Below are 16362 nucleotides of genomic sequence, written 5' to 3'. Positions count from 1 at the left end.
TCACCATTTCCCAATCAAATAGGTTCCTTGATACCACAAAAGAGAAACTGTATTTTATTCTCCAATCTTTCAACATCGCCTTATTTTAAATGCGCTATGAAGAAATTTGTTTTTGTCTAAACCTTTCTGCCTCTAAGTGCTACGGTGTCCCAAAGTATTAAAGTGAAAACAAGGAAGTATTAGGTTTCATTTCAAAAACAACAACAACACTATTATTATATTGTAATTATTTTGGTGACAACCTGGTTGATTAATAATATTAGGACGCGGACACATTTGCTTTTATATAAATAAATGTGGGACACAAAAAAAGGTAGTGTAGAACACCGTTGCCCATCATGCATTGCTCTAATAACTTTATCCCCCCCCCACACAATTTTTATTTATTTTTCTATGAATGAAGTCGCACAAAAATGTGTGTCTGTTCACATGATTTAAGACGCACAAAATCTGCTGAAATACTTTTTGTACATTTTTGCCCGAATTGAGTGTGAGATTGTTTTGGAATCTCCCACAGTCCATTCAATTCCACTTCAACACTGACTCACACACACACACACACACACACACACACACACACACACACACACACACACACACACACACACACACACACACACACACACACACACACACACACACACACACACACACACACACACACACACACACACACACACACACACACACACACACACACACACACACACACAGACAGTAGATTTCCCATAAATTACACTGCAACACTGACTGGACTGTACACAGTGACTGTGAGGGACTTTTACTTTCAGAATGACCCCATTGCTTCATGTGGTTTACAGGAAGCATTGGCCCTTCTTATAGGAAATGCCAAGGCTGTCTGTGGAGCATGGGGTGACTTGACAGCATCTGCTAAAGGGATTGCTAAATTGCTATCAAACTAAAATTGATACTATGAGGAGTGTTAAGAGCAGCAGGTTTACTTGGCTCCGGTTCTGCATGGGGTGGACCCACTGCAGTGGCAGACAGTGACACTAGCCTATTCTACAGAAGACGCTGTCCGGCAGATGGGAAGTTAAATCGAGTTTCTGACTCGCAAACAAAATCCCATGGGATTTATCACTAGAGTAGAGGGTAGAGGGTGTAGGGGCTGCTATTATTGTCTAACATAGTCTGGCTGCGTTCCAAAAGGTTTCTACAGCTGTCCATATAAGGGAACCCTTTTTTGATTCTAGGTAGAACTCATTTGGGTTCCATGTAGAACCTTCGACCAAAATGGTTCTAGCTAGAACCTAAGAGGGGGTTCTTCAATTGGTTCTCTTATGGGGAAAGAACACTCATAAGTTCTGGACAACACCTTGTTTTTCTAAGAGCGTATGTTTGAAGTTCTCAGTAACAAAGTTATTTCAAAGAACAGCTAACTTCACTTCTCTTGGTCAGAACACTTCTCACATCTAGTTGCCAATAACGTGAGGAGTTGGAAGACATACTACTGTAAAACACAATATGATCCCCCCCCTCCACCATGTTGTTTCATATTAGGTTAATAGTGAAGACTATGTGTCAATCTCACTGTTGCTTCACTACTTCATACAGACTCCTGTATATTTCGCTTTAGGTTGTATCTACGTCATTTTAATTGAAAAGAGAGCAGGCTGTTTGTTTTACTAAGTTCGGTTGATTGATATTTTGCTCATGTATTTTGACAGTTGGCAGAGTAGAGAGTGAGTGTTGTATATAATACTCTGTCCCCTGATGATGACACAACAAGTACATTTAAAAAAAAATACCGTTTCAGAAACCTACTCTTTTTTAAATGTTTTATTATTGATTTATTCATAAACATTGAAGGAAACAATTAACACTTTTTCAAAAAGACAACATATTGTAAACCAAAGAAGAAAAAAACAGTTCAACAGTTAAACCAAGGCAAGACGCCCTGTAGTCAACAGTCATGTGTCCCTCTCATAGTCAACACTATTCAGACAGGGACTTGCCGTGCATTCCGAATGACATCCTATTCCCTCTATATTGCACTACTTTTGACCAGAGCCCCTTTGGACCCGAGTCAAAAGAAGCACCCTATAGGGATTAGGGTTGCCTGGCTACCCATCCATATCGCTCCGAGTTTAGATTTGCCTCCCTCCCCGACGATTTACAGGATGCGAACACATCGTCCTGATTGGTTGGGTTGGGCCATAGCCGGCATACACGATTAACGTTATCAACTTTGCTACTCTGACTGACAAGACAATCCAACAGCTTATTTATTTTTCTTTCGTATAATGCCCCTCATTTGGATTTCACACAAACGACTGCTAGGACGGCAGTTTCAGACTGAGCGTATGTGGCGATGATGGATCAAAGGAATTCATTACAGGGTGAGTCGTCAGGTAACCCTTCTGACAAGGGAATTTTCCACTGAGTACACACCAACTGTTGTGTCAATGCTATCCAGAATATAACGTCATACATCGCAGCTTGACTTCCCTTTTTAAAACCATTATTGTTATTGATCCGTTACATCATTGATCACATGGATTGTTCATCGCCATAGTGATAAATCATGACAATTGACTGTATTTTCAATATGTTGTCAACTTTCAGAAGGGCCCCGTTTACACATGGGTCATTTGTCCAGATCTTGTCCTACATTCTGAACGTGCCCACATTTACAGAAATGTTTCTACACGTGGCAATAAAATACGTTTCTGTCCACTGTGTCTGCATTGCGACCAGATATCCTGGTCCCTTTACCGAACATCTATTCTTTAAAAATATAATGTATTTATATATTGTAAGACACATGGCTGTAATCAGTCAATGGTGCCAAACTGACCATGATTTTAGAGGATGGGATAATGATGATTTAAACGATCAGGACAACTAGAACCAGGTGGAAACAGGACTTATGTGTAACATCTATTCTACTTTACATGTTTGTATCTAAACCCTTTCAGATAGACACTGTAAAGTAAACCATGTTATACTGTATCTAAACCCTTTCAGATAGACACTGTAAAGTAAACCATGTTATACTGTATCTAAACCCTTTCAGATAGACACTGTAAAGTAAACCATGTTATACTGTATCTAAACCCTTTCAGATAGACACTGTAAAGTAAACCATGTTATACTGTATCTAAACCCTTTCAGATAGACACTGTAAAGTAAACCATGTTATACTGTATCTAAACCCTTTTGTATCTACTGATAAACTATTTTCTTTGGCTTGATCATGAGGGGTCAGGTGCTTACAATGAACATCAGGTAATCTCTCTCTCTCTCTTCTCTCTCTCTCTTTCTCTGTGTCTCTCTCTCTGTCTCTCTCTGTCTCTCTCTGTCTCTCTCTCTCTCTCTCTCTCTCTCTTCTCTCTCTCTCTTTCTCTGTGTCTCTCTCTCTGTCTCTCTCTCTCTTCTCTCTCTCTCTCTCTTTCTCTGTGTCTCTCTCTGTTAGTTATCTTTGCACTCCAAATACCTGTAGTAGTGCCTTTTAAAATGTTATTACCATGGCTTTAGGCTAACAAATCACAGGGATACTAGGACAATCTCAACCCAATACAGCATCAAACCACAGACTACAGTGCTAGTAGAATTTACTGTTTGACATTCCTTTACTCACACGTATAAAAAAACACACATTTCTCTCAGATTGGCTTAGTTACTGAAATGAATCTAGTCTCAGAAACACGTGTTTTAAACATTCTCCCCAAAGGAGTAATAGCTTTTTTCCAGGAATGAAAGATCCACACACAACTCTGATCGAATTTAGACAGACCCTCCGTGGTCCCAACAACAACCTTTTTTAATATTCTATTACACTGGAAAATAAATATGTCACCATAAAAACAGACGAATACTATTTCACTGAAATTGACACAAACGACTTTACACAACAAAGAGTAATGTTCCTAAGTACACACACCTACTTCAGTACATACAAAATAATACTACCCCCCCCCCCCCACACACACACACCTACACCACCACCATCAAAATCTGTCTCAATAAATAATGTACAGTATGGAGAGAGAAGAAGTACACTAAACTGTTAGAAGGTTGTCGTCATCATTTTCACTGAATCTAGAACTTTAGGAACGTTGATTTAAATTTTGTACAAAAATATATAATTATTAGTGACTTTAAAAAAAAAAGAAGCCTTATTCAAGTTTAAAAAATACATATTTTCCTTGAAGATCACAAAAAACTTATTTGACAGATTCTTCTTTTTTAAAAATGTTTTCAATTTCTCTCCCTAGATTGATGTGAATAAAGTAAAGACATAATTATCGTTAACCTGACGTGTATATGTGTAGAAGCGAATACATAATAAAATGTGTCTGCATCAAGAAAAGACGATGTTCTTTCCATTTCGGTCACCGCGGTAAGGTTTAGTTTTTGACATAGTAATTAAAGCTCTTCTGATATGATTTACCTACTATATCGACAATCACATTTGCACTGTAGGAATAAAAAATAAAAAAAAACAAGAGAGAAAAAAACAAAAAGTATCAAATAGTTTCCAAAGACACTTCTACGCTGTGTAGAGACCATGATGAGACCACAGATAAATATCAGACAAGATTTCATGTTTTGATTTATGTGCAATATATTGTATTCCCCCCCTCCGAAAAAAAATTGTAAACGAGACACTAAATCCGTCCTGTGTAGTTCCAGAGAAAACATAAATATCAGAGATACATTTTGCATAAATAAATTCCTCCAGAAATGTTTGTAAAATAAGAAATGAATTGAATCATCCAGTTTTGATTAAAAGCCCTTGTCTTGTTACTTCAGTCTAGCTTGCTGCTTTCTCAAGAAGCCTCTTCCCTTTCCACTGTCCAACCGTGTGTCTGTCTGTCTGTCCGTCTGTCCATCTGTCCTTCTGTCCGTCTGTCTGTCCGTCTGTCCGTCCGTCCGTCTGACCGTCTGTCCATCTGTCCGTCTGTCCGTCCGTCCGTCTGTCCGTCTGTCCATCTGTCCGTCTGTCCGACTGTCCGTCTGTCCGTCTGTCCGCCTGTCCGTCTAATAACACAGCAAGTTTATCTAAAATGTCCCTTAAAAATGTTTCTTTCTGACACAGTGTAGTTCAGGTTAACACAGCGCTGATACACAATGTATATAATATATAATGTGTTACCACATTGAACAATATATTAGTCTATCAGTGGAGTACCGCAGCAACCCCCCCCCCTACATATTTTGCCATGAGGCTGAGAGAAAATGTTGTTGTTTTAAAGCACATTTCCTGCAATTCTACACATATTGCCATGGAGAAAATATATTTTTTAAATAATATATTTAACCTTTATTTTAAACTAGGCAAGTCAGTTAAGAACAAATTCTTATTTACATTGACGGGCTACACCGGACAAAACCGGACGACGCTGGGCCAATTCTGTGCCGCCCTATGGGACTCAAAATCACGGCCCGTTGTGATACAGCCTGGATTCGAACCACGGTGTCTGTAGTGACACCTCTAGCACTGAGATGCAGTGCTCCACTCTGGAGCCCCATTAGAAACTCTCTGGAGCCCCATTAGAAACTCTCTGGAGCCCCATTAGAAACTCTCTGGGGCCCCATTAGAAACTCTCTGGAGCCCCATTAGAAACTCTCTGGAGCCCCATTAGAAACTCTCTGGAGCCCCATTAGATACACTCTGGAGCCTCATTAGAAACACTCTGGAGCCCCATTAGAAACTCTCTGGAGCCCCATTAGAAACACTCTGGAGCCTCATTAGAAACACTCTGGAGCCCCATTAGAAACACTCTGGAGCCCCATTAGAAACTCTCTGGAGCCCCATTAGAAACTCTCTGGAGCCCCATTAAAAACACTCTGGAGCCCCATTAGAAACTCTCTGGAGCCCCATTAGAAACACTCTGGACCCCCATTAGAAACACTCTGGAGCCCCATTAGAAACACTCTGGAGCCCCATTAGAAACTCTCTGGAGCCCCATTAGAAACACTCTGGAGCCCCATTAGAAACTCTCTGGAGCCCCATTAGAAACTCTCTGGAGCCCCATTAGAAACACTCTGGAGCCCCATTAGAAACACCCTGGAGCCCCATTAAAAACTCTCTGGAGCCCCATTAGAAACACTCTGAACCCCCATTAGAAACACTCCGGAGCCCCATTAGAAACACTCTGGAGCCCCATTAGAAACACTCTGGAGCCCCATTAGAAACTCTCTGGAGCCCCATTAGAAACACTCTGGAGCCCCATTAGAAAGCCCCATTAGAAACACTCTGGAGCCCCATTAGAAACACTCTGGAGCCCCATTAGAAACACTCTGGAGCCCCATTAGAAACTCTCTGGAGTCCCATTAGAAACACTCTGGAGCCCCATTAGAAACACTCTGGAGCCCCATTAGAAACTCTCTGGAGCCCCATTAGAAAGATTTGCGATTTTATAGCTGATCTCATGCGATTCTACACATTTTGCCATGAGGCGGAAATAAAATGTGGCAGTTTTACAGCTAAATCCTGTAATTCTTAAACAAAGAAATCATCTACAACACATCACATCCAATAGATTTGATCAACATGATGATACTCTGACCAATTGCTTATTTTTTTGTCTGTGAAAAATCTCCGATTTTCTCTTTACTTCAGAGTTTACAGTGACTAATACGTAGGGCCTTGGAGTAACGCACAATGGTCTCCTAGTACCGTCATTTGTCATTTTGAAATTGTTTTTTAAAAGTCAAACTCAGTAAAAACTTTTACTTCTGATTCGACTCAAATGTTTAGCTGGCAAAAATACTACGGTAATGACAGTAAGAAATACAATAGATCACCATTTGGAATTGTTCTGAAATCATACGAGAGAGAGAGAGAGAGAGAGGAGAGAGAGAGGAGAGAGAGAGAGGAGAGAGAGAGGAGAGAGAGAGAGAGAGAGAGAGAGAGAGAGAGAGAGAGAGAGAGAGAGAGGGAGAGAGAGAGAGAGAGAGAGAGAGAGAGAGAGAGAGAGAGAGAGAGAGAGAGAGAGAGAGAGAGAGAGAGAGAGAGAGAGAGAGAGAGAGAGAGAGAGAGAGAGAGAGAGAGAGAGAGATGGGAGAGAGAGAGAGGAGAGAGAGAGAGAGAGAGAGAGAGAGAGAGAGAGAGAGAGAGAGAGAGAGAGAGAGAGAGAGAGGGAGAGAGAGATGGGAGAGAGAGAGAGAGAGAGAGAGAGAGAGAGAGAGAGAGAGAGAGAGAGAGAGAGAGAGAGAGAGAGAGAGAGAGAGAGAGAGAGAGAGAGAGAGAGAGAGAGAGAGAGAGAGAGAGAGAGAGAGAGAGAGAGAGAGAGAGAGAGAGAGAGAGAGAGAGAGAGAGAGAGAGAGAGAGAGAGAGAGAGAGAGAGAGAGAGAGAGAGAGAGAGAGAGAGAGAGAGAGGTGACCTTCTAGAATGTATGAATTCCCGTTCTGAGGTGACATGTACGTCTCCCCTACAGGGAAACCCTGTATGTTTCACACCTTCTCAGTTATTAGACTTCCTGTTTACCACAAAACACCCAGGAACCTACTGAACTGTATACTAGAGGCACAATGTCCTCCGCTCCTCACGCTCCAATGGTTGCCTGGTTATGTACAAGGGTCAGTGTTGTAGAGCACAGTCTTCAGTCTGTGTGTGTGTGTGTGTGTGTGTGGTTTAATATGCTCCTATTGAGCACAGATATACTTTGGTCACTGTCGGGGCTGCGGGAGGACACAACTAAAGTAGGAAAGTAGAGGTGTCCCATGTCCTTTTCTTGTTGTGTTACTACGACAAATCAAAGTGTCTGTAGAGGTTAGAGAGGTGGGATTCTCCCTTCTCCCCAACCACTCGCGTAGTTAGCAGTTAGCATAGAGAGGTGGGATTCTCCCTTCTCCCCAACCACTCGCGTAGTTAGCAGTTAGCATAGAGAGGTGGGATTCTCCCTTCTCCCCAACCACTCGCGTAGTTAGCAGTTAGCATAGAGAGGTGGGATTCTCCCTTCTCCCCAACCACTCACGTAGTTAGCAGTGGTCCTGTGTAGCTCAGTTGGTAGAGCATGGCGCTTGTAACGCCAGGGTAGTGGGTTCGATCCCGGGACCACCCATACGTAGAATGTATGCACACATGACTGTAAGTCGCTTTGGATAAAAGCGTCTGCTAAATGGCATATATTATTATATATTATTATTATATAGTTAGCATAGAGAGGTGGGATTCTCCCTTCTCCTCAACATCTCACGTAGTACTTTATTTACCCACAACACCCATCATTTACCTTGTAGAGGTACTAATTCCTTTAGAGAGGACTGACTCAGAGCAACAGAAAACCACCCTCCTCATCCCTGTACAGTACAGTCCGTTGGTCAGCAGCTGGTGCTCTCCCTCTCCCCGGTGCTCTTGGACTGTAGGGCTGCTGAGCTGACTGCAATTTGGCAGCCGTTGGTGACGTGATTCATGACTTTCTGTTTGAGCTGGGCCACCTGTTCCCTCAGTACCGAGGCGGTGGAGGTCAGGTCACAGTTCTGGGTCTTCAGAACCTTCACCTTCTCCTCCAGCCTGGAGATCCGCTCCAGCTTCCTTTTACGACACTTAGACGCCGCGATCCGGTTACGTAGCTTCTTCCTCTCGGCCTTGATCCTCTCCTGGGTCTCCAGGTCGATGGGAGAGAGCGAGGGAGGGGAGGAGGTGGGGTCCCCAGAAGGGTGACGTATCTCTGGGACAGTCTGAGGGCGTCCAACCCCTGTTGTGAGGATGGTGGGGTCCCTGGCCTCCGGGTCCGTGGGGGCCGTGGCATGGGTAGCCGCCGGGCATCTGCCCCCCTGGGTAGGATGATGATATATGGCTGGGGTGGTTCGGGTTGTAGCTGCTGAGGTTGGTATAGATGGGCAGATCTCCTGCAGACATGATACTCCTCTGGTAGGGGCCTTGCATAGAGGAGGAAGGGGACACGGGAGCTCCAACCAGCTGGTTCTGTTTATGAAGATCCGCCAGGGCTTTGACGAACCCATCGGCAAAACCCTCCTGTTCGTTAGTGGCGTTGTTCCGGTACATGAAGGGGTTACCTCCGTTAGGGTTGGGGACAGGAGATGTCGTCACCAGGCCCTGGTTAGACTGGATGATGAGGTGCTCGAGGTCAGGGGAGGCTAGCTTCAGAAGGTTCATATCTGACAAGCCGCCAGGCATTAACGAGCTGTTTGTGTTGCTGTTAATCCCTCCCAGATTATTAGGATTGATATTGCAGTTACTCCCCGGCTGGCTTTGTGACAGTTTCAGGCCAGAGCTGCTGTGGGAACCGCCTGAGAAGTTATGTGCCACCTTCTTACTCATCATCTTGTGGCTCTGGTAACGTTGGTAATCGGCATGGTGTTGTCCGAAGTTGTGAGGAACACCTAGGGACTCGTCATGGTAGAAAGGAGTTTCCATTTTAGCCGTCATTGACGCAGGGAGACAGAATCTTCATCATCTGATTATTATATAGAGGTCGAAGTGTTCCACCCTCACATTAACTGTGAAGACTAAGACTTTTGTTAAAAAAAATATTCCAATATGAAGTCTGCCACCTGTAAGAGTAAAAAAATAAAATAAACGTTGGATATTATAATATGTCATTTGAAAAAAAAACATACAGTAGGCTACATATGTGATATAGCTTTATATTGACATGATACGATATGCATTACTTCTATGGCTTACAGGAATACCAAACTAGTTTATCTTTCGCTCAACAGTCGGAGCAACTTGCAGCGTACCTCTCTATACAGTACGCAGCATTTCGATAACATTTTCCTCCTGAGTTTGTAGCCTACTTATTGAGCATTCGCTTTCATGCTGTATCATGAAAGCAATCATAATTCATATATTATTACTTCCCTTGGAATATAACCTTACAAATTAATGAAAATGAAACAACTCTTTGTTACTAATTCATATTATTTGGGTTGATAAGCTCCTATTTACAGTTCCTTAATAGTTTTATCCTGTTTTGATACGGGAGACTCCTGGATGTATAGCACACAGTTTGGACATTGTCACCGTTATTATTTTATCACACATTATAAATGACCAATTGCAAGAATAGTGTAACGTAATAATGTTGTTCAAATACATACAATAGGCGAAAGTCTCACAATGTCTCACGTCTCACAATGATGACAGGAAAGCCCGTTCAGTGCGATGACTAGTTGATTAGCCTACTAACGTTACGTTTCGAGAAATAACGTCCCCGTGAAACAATCCAGTGACTCAACTCCGGTGATTCGAGTTAATCACACCGATCAACGGTGACACAGAATACCATCCATCGTATGGTAGATGTTACCCACGCACGCTGCTTGTGAGTCGGTCGAGCGTGTGTGTGTGTGTGTACAGATGATCAATTCAAAATGAATACGATATCCGTGCGTTAAACAAAAATCTTCCAACGAATTCAGATGAAAAAATTCATATAATCCAGTTTATTCTCTGTAAACTGACATTTGACATAGGACAAATCGGGCTTCTCTTCCTTCTGCTACTCTCGTTGCCTCTCGTTTCCTCGTCTGAGCTGCAAAACCGCTGTCAGTTGTACTGTGGGGTTTTCTGCTTGGTCGATTACTAATACCATACGCCTCTCTGTCTCTCTCTCTCTCTCTCTCTCTCTCTCTCTCTCTCTCTCTCTCTCTCTCTCTCTCTCTCTCTCTCTCTCTCTCTCTCTCTCTCTCTCTCTCTCTCTCTCTCTCTCTCTCTCTCTCTCTCTCTCTCTCTCTCTCTCTCTCTCTCTCTCTCTCTCTCGTTCCTGAAACTACTCTGCATAGATGTCACACAGTCACTGACGCCTCCTCCCCTCTATGCCGCGTCGCTCAAATGTTTCTTTCTTTTTCTTAACTGGCCATTTGAAAGCCAGTTACTATTTTAAAGTGTTTGTTAATGTACAATACAAATGTGTACATAATAGAACGTTTCCCCGACCATGTAGGCTATAGGTGCGATAGGACAACCTGGTCTCAGAGCATTTCGTAGGATTCTGTACTTAAAGCACAGACTCTCAATTTAGTATGATATGATCCGTTTCATATGGTGTGTGTATTCATTTGTGGATGTCCTTCATCCATTTCGTAAGATATGTTCTGAATTTACAATTTGTATTATAAACTACATGACCAAATGTATTTGGACACCTGCTCGTCGAATATCTCATTACAAAATCATGAGCAATAATTATGGAGTCGGTCCCATCTTTGCTGCTACAATAACCTACACTCTTCTGGGAAGGCTTTCCACTAGATGTTGGAACATTGCTGCTATAACAGCCTCCACTCTTCTGGGAAGGCTTTCCACTAGATGTTGGAACATTGCTGCTATAACAGCCTCCACTCTTCTGGGAAGGCTTTCCACTAGATGTTGGAACATTGCTGCTATAACAGCCTCCACTCTTCTGGAAAGGCTTTCCACTAGATGTTGGAACATTGCTGCTATAACAGCCTCCACTCTTCTGGGAAGGCTTTCCACTAGATGTTGGAACATTGCTGCTATAACAGCCTCCACTCTTCTGGGAATGCTTTCCACTAGATGTTGGAACATTGCTGCTATAACAGCCTCCACTCTTCTGGGAAGGCTTTCCACTAGATGTTGGAACATTGCTGCTATAACAGCCTCCACTCTTCTGGGAAGGCTTTCCACTAGATGTTGGAACATTGCTGTTATAACAGCCTCCACTCTTCTGGGAAGGCTTTCCACTAGATGTTGGAACATTGCTGCTATAACAGCCTCCACTCTTCTGGGAAGGCTTTCCACTAGATGTAGGAACATTGCTGCTATAACAGCCTCCACTCTTCTGGGGAAGGCTTTCCACTAGATGTTGGAACATTGCTGCTATAACAGCCTCCACTCTTCTGGGAAGGATTTCCACTAGTTGGAACATTGCTGCTAAGTCGCTCTGGATAAGAGCGTCTGCTAAATGACTTAAATGTAATGTAAATGTATAACAGCCTCCACTCTTCTGGGAAGGCTTTCCACTAGATGTAGGAACATTGCTGCTATAACAGCCTCCACTCTTCTGGGAAGGCTTTCCACTAGATGTTGGAACATTGCTGCTATAACAGCCTCCACTCTTCTGGGAAGGCTTTCCACTAGATGTTGGAACATTGCTGCTATAACAGCCTCCACTCTTCTGGGAAGGCTTTCCACTAGATGTTGGAACATTGCTGCTATAACAGCCTCCACTCTTCTGGAAAGGCTTTCCACTAGATGTTGGAACATTGCTGCTATAACAGCCTCCACTCTTCTGGGAAGGCTTTCCACTAGATGTTGGAACATTGCTGCTATAACAGCCTCCACTCTTCTGGGAATGCTTTCCACTAGATGTTGGAACATTGCTGCTATAACAGCCTCCACTCTTCTGGGAAGGCTTTCCACTAGATGTTGGAACATTGCTGCTATAACAGCCTCCACTCTTCTGGGAAGGCTTTCCACTAGATGTTGGAACATTGCTGTTATAACAGCCTCCACTCTTCTGGGAAGGCTTTCCACTAGATGTTGGAACATTGCTGCTATAACAGCCTCCACTCTTCTGGGAAGGCTTTCCACTAGATGTAGGAACATTGCTGCTATAACAGCCTCCACTCTTCTGGGAAGGCTTTCCACCAGATGTTGGAACATTGCTGCTATAACAGCCTCCACTCTTCTGGGAAGGATTTCCACTAGTTGGAACATTGCTGCTAAGTCGCTCTGGATAAGAGCGTCTGCTAAATGACTTAAATGTAATGTAAATGTATAACAGCCTCCACTCTTCTGGGAAGGCTTTCCACTAGATGTAGGAACATTGCTGCTATAACAGCCTCCACTCTTCTGGGAAGGCTTTCCACTAGATGTTGGAACATTGCTGCTATAACAGCCTCCACTCTTCTGGGAAGGCTTTCCACTAGATGTAGGAACATTGCTGCTATAACAGCCTCCACTCTTCTGGGAAGGCTTTCCACTAGATGTAGGAACATTGCTGCTATAACAGCCTCCACTCTTCTGGGAAGGATTTCCACTAGATGTTGGAACATTGCTGCAGAGACTTGCTTCCATTCAGCCACAAGAGCATGAGGTCGTACACTGATGTTGGGCGATTAGGCCTGGCTCGCAGTCAGCGTTCCAATTCATCCCAAAGGTGTTTGATGGGGTTGGGGTCAGGACTCTGTGCAGGCCAGTCAAATTATTCCACAATGATCTAGACAAACCATTTCTGTATGGACCTTGCTTTGTGCACGGGGGCATTGTCATGCTGAAACAGGAATGGGACTTCCCCCAAACTGTTGCCCGCAAAGTTGGAAGCACAGAATTGTCCAGAATGTCATTGTATGCTGTAGCGTTAAGATGTCCCTTCACTGGAACTAAGGGGCCTAGCATGAACCATGAAAAACAGCCCCAGACCATTATTCCTCCTCCACCAAACTTTACAGTTGGCATCCGCCAAACCCAGATTCGCCAGATGGTGAAGTGTATATTCATCACTCTAGAGAATATGTTTCCGCTGCTCTAGAGTCCAATGGGAGCGAGCTTTATACCACTCCAGCCGACGCTTGGCATTGCGCATGGTGATCTTCAGCATGTGGTGCGGCCGCTCGGCCATAGAAACCCATTTCATGAAGCTCCCAACGAACAGGTCTTGTGATGACGTTGCTTCCAGAGGCTGTTTGGAACTCGGTAGTGAGTGTTGCAACTGAGGACAGACCATTTTGACTTGTGTAAAACACGCTTCAGCACTCGCCGGTCCCATTTCCACCTCTCAATAACATCACTTACAGTTGACCAGGGGAGCTATTACTCTGTAATAGCTAGGGGACTCTGTAATAGCTACAGTGCTCTGTCATGGGCCGTTACAAAGGCTACCACAAAATGGACTGCCGAGTGAGGCTAGACGAGTAACCTTTACGCTCTAAAGCAGTGGGGACAGGTTCAGCTAAACCTAGGGTATGGCAAACTGAGGTTAGTTCAGCTAAACCTAGGGTATGGCAAAGTGAGGTTAGTTCAGTTTAAACCTAGGGTATGGCAAAGTGAGGTATGGGGGCTCAATTACTTCATTTCTACAAATTGTCTCACTAGACATACAAGCATATTCATTGTAGAGTTATGGCATAAAGATAATTTCTCCCTTTCCACAAAAGATGAAAAAAAATGCTAGCTGGAGCTCGTTGATTTCTGAGCCCTTACCCCGCAATGGACATATGTGCTTATTCCCTAAGATCTGCCCACTATAGTGTTGTCCTGTCGGAACGTGATGTTGAGGCCCATTACTATAGTGTTGTCCTGTCAGAAAGTGATGTTGAGGCCCATTACTATAGTGTTGTCCTGTCAGAAAGTGATGTTGAGGCCCATTACTATAGTGTTGTCCTGTCGGAACGTGATGTTGAGGCCCATTACTATAGTGTATAGTGCTGTGAACTTTGGGCCTAGCAGGGCAGCACACTTTAAACCTGGTGGGCTAGGCAACTGCCTTCTAACTAAAGACAGAGGACTGCGGTCTGAGCATTGCAGGAGACTGCAGACCTGCAACCGAGGAAGCTAACTTAGAGCCTAGCAGGGCATCTAATCATCTTTAGCCGGTTAGCTTGGGTGCCTGAGAATGCTCAGATCAACCCTACTCCTCAGCCAGAACGTCCAGTGTGCGCTTTGCAGCTCGGAGAGCCAAACGCTCTGAATTTATGAACTGGCAATCTGACAACCCTCTGAATTTATGGACACCCAGAGCACACTCTGAGGGCACTCTGGCACTACAGAGGGAATTTACGAACAGACCCTAAGGTTGGGGGTTTGGATTACAATTATGTAAAAAAAATGTATGCCCTCTTTTGTCAAACATTCAAAACACCCCTACTCTTTACTTCATTAAATGGGGCTCTGTTATTTCATCGCCGCCAACGCGTTCAAAGGATCCCAGACCCTTTCAGGCCTCTTTCTAACACAGGAGGTTGGTGACACCTTCATTAGGGGAGGATGGGGCTCGTGGTAATGACTGGAGCGGAATCAGTGGAATGGTATCAAACACATCAAACACATTGGTTTCCATGTGTTTGATTCCATTCCATTTGCTCCGTTCCGGACATTATTATGAGCCGTTCTCCCCTCAGCGACCCCTCCACTGCTTTCCAGAGCTCTGACTTTCCAACCCGAAGATCACTGATGTCATTATTTGACCTCGTATTTTTCTGAGTTCCCAGTTGTCTTGAAAGCACCATAAAACTCAATGGCAGGCTACCGTTCGCCAGCTCACATCTGTATGAAGCTGGATTCAGGGTTCTCGTCTGCATTAAAAACGCAGTGATCAGGCTGCCATAAGATAAAGAAGCCCATTGTTTATGAGGATTGCCTGCTCCATCTGTTCGACAGATGTCCAGTTTACAACTGAACATGCAACATCCCCTCGGTGTCAAGGGGACCCTCGGCGTCAAGCAGCCATGCCCTCGCTGTGAGCATTCCTACAAATGGAACGGGAGGACACTTCAATCAGATCAAAGGTCTAAGCAACTTCTACTTTTGTTCCTATTCACCTTCATAACCTAGCCTGGTGGAACCAGCCTGATCATGGAGTTTACTATTCTATTTCACTACACCTTTTCTGACATCTGACGTGAAATATAATGGTGAATGGAGCCATCTGGTTACACCAGGCTAATCATAACCACCATTAAATAATATAATCAGTGTTGTGTGTGTGACCGACCAGTACCTATTCTGCCATGTCTGTCAATGGGACGCTGGCAAAGATCTGACCTCCAACCTCAACTCTCGCCTGCTCGCCAACGGCCATCGATGGGGAGAACAGAATTAGTTAGGTTTAGTCTGACCTGTTCAAACTTCAACATTTATTTAGTTATTTTTATTATATCTATAAAAGTGCACTGTTCCTAGGCCATCATTGAAAATAAGAATTTGTTCTTAACTGACATGCCTTGTTAAAAAAAGGTAAAATAAAACAAAAACATTCTGAACAAGGCAGTTCAGGGGCAAACTTAGAGTCGTACCACAGATTCTCAATTGGATTGAGGTCTGGGCTTTGACTAGGCCATTCCAAGACATTAAAACATTTCCCCTTGAACCACTCGAGTGTTGCTTTAGCAGTATGCATAGGGTCATTGTCCTGCTGGAAGGTGAACCTCTGCCCCAGTCTCAAATCTCTGGAAGACTGAAACAGGTTTCCCTCAAGAATTTCCCTGTGACCAGTTTCCCAGTCCCTGCCAATGAAAAACATCCATCGAAAAACATGATGTTGCCACCACCATGCTTCACTGAGGATGGTGTTCTCTTGTTGATGAGTGGTGTTGGGTTTGTGCCGGACATAGCGTTTTCCTTGATGGCCAAAAAGCTCAATTTTAGTCTCATCTGACCAGAGTACCTTCTCCCATATGTTTGGGAGTCTCCCATATGCCTTTTGGTGAACACCAAACGTGTTCACCAAAACACTTCTGTA

General features: G+C 43.7%; 1 pseudogene; it reads right to left on the bottom strand.

The window, feature by feature from the left end:
* Positions 1-8129: 8129 nt before the first annotated feature.
* LOC124027420 lies at positions 8130-10486 on the bottom strand (annotated as a pseudogene).
* Between the last annotated feature and the right edge of the window lie 5876 nt (positions 10487-16362).

The sequence above is a fragment of the Oncorhynchus gorbuscha genome, unplaced genomic scaffold, assembly GCF_021184085.1.
Source record: "Oncorhynchus gorbuscha isolate QuinsamMale2020 ecotype Even-year unplaced genomic scaffold, OgorEven_v1.0 Un_scaffold_3200, whole genome shotgun sequence".
NCBI classification, from domain to species: domain Eukaryota; kingdom Metazoa; phylum Chordata; class Actinopteri; order Salmoniformes; family Salmonidae; genus Oncorhynchus; species Oncorhynchus gorbuscha.
Note: the sequence above shows the minus strand (reverse complement) of the source record. Positions and strands in the feature narration are given on the sequence as shown.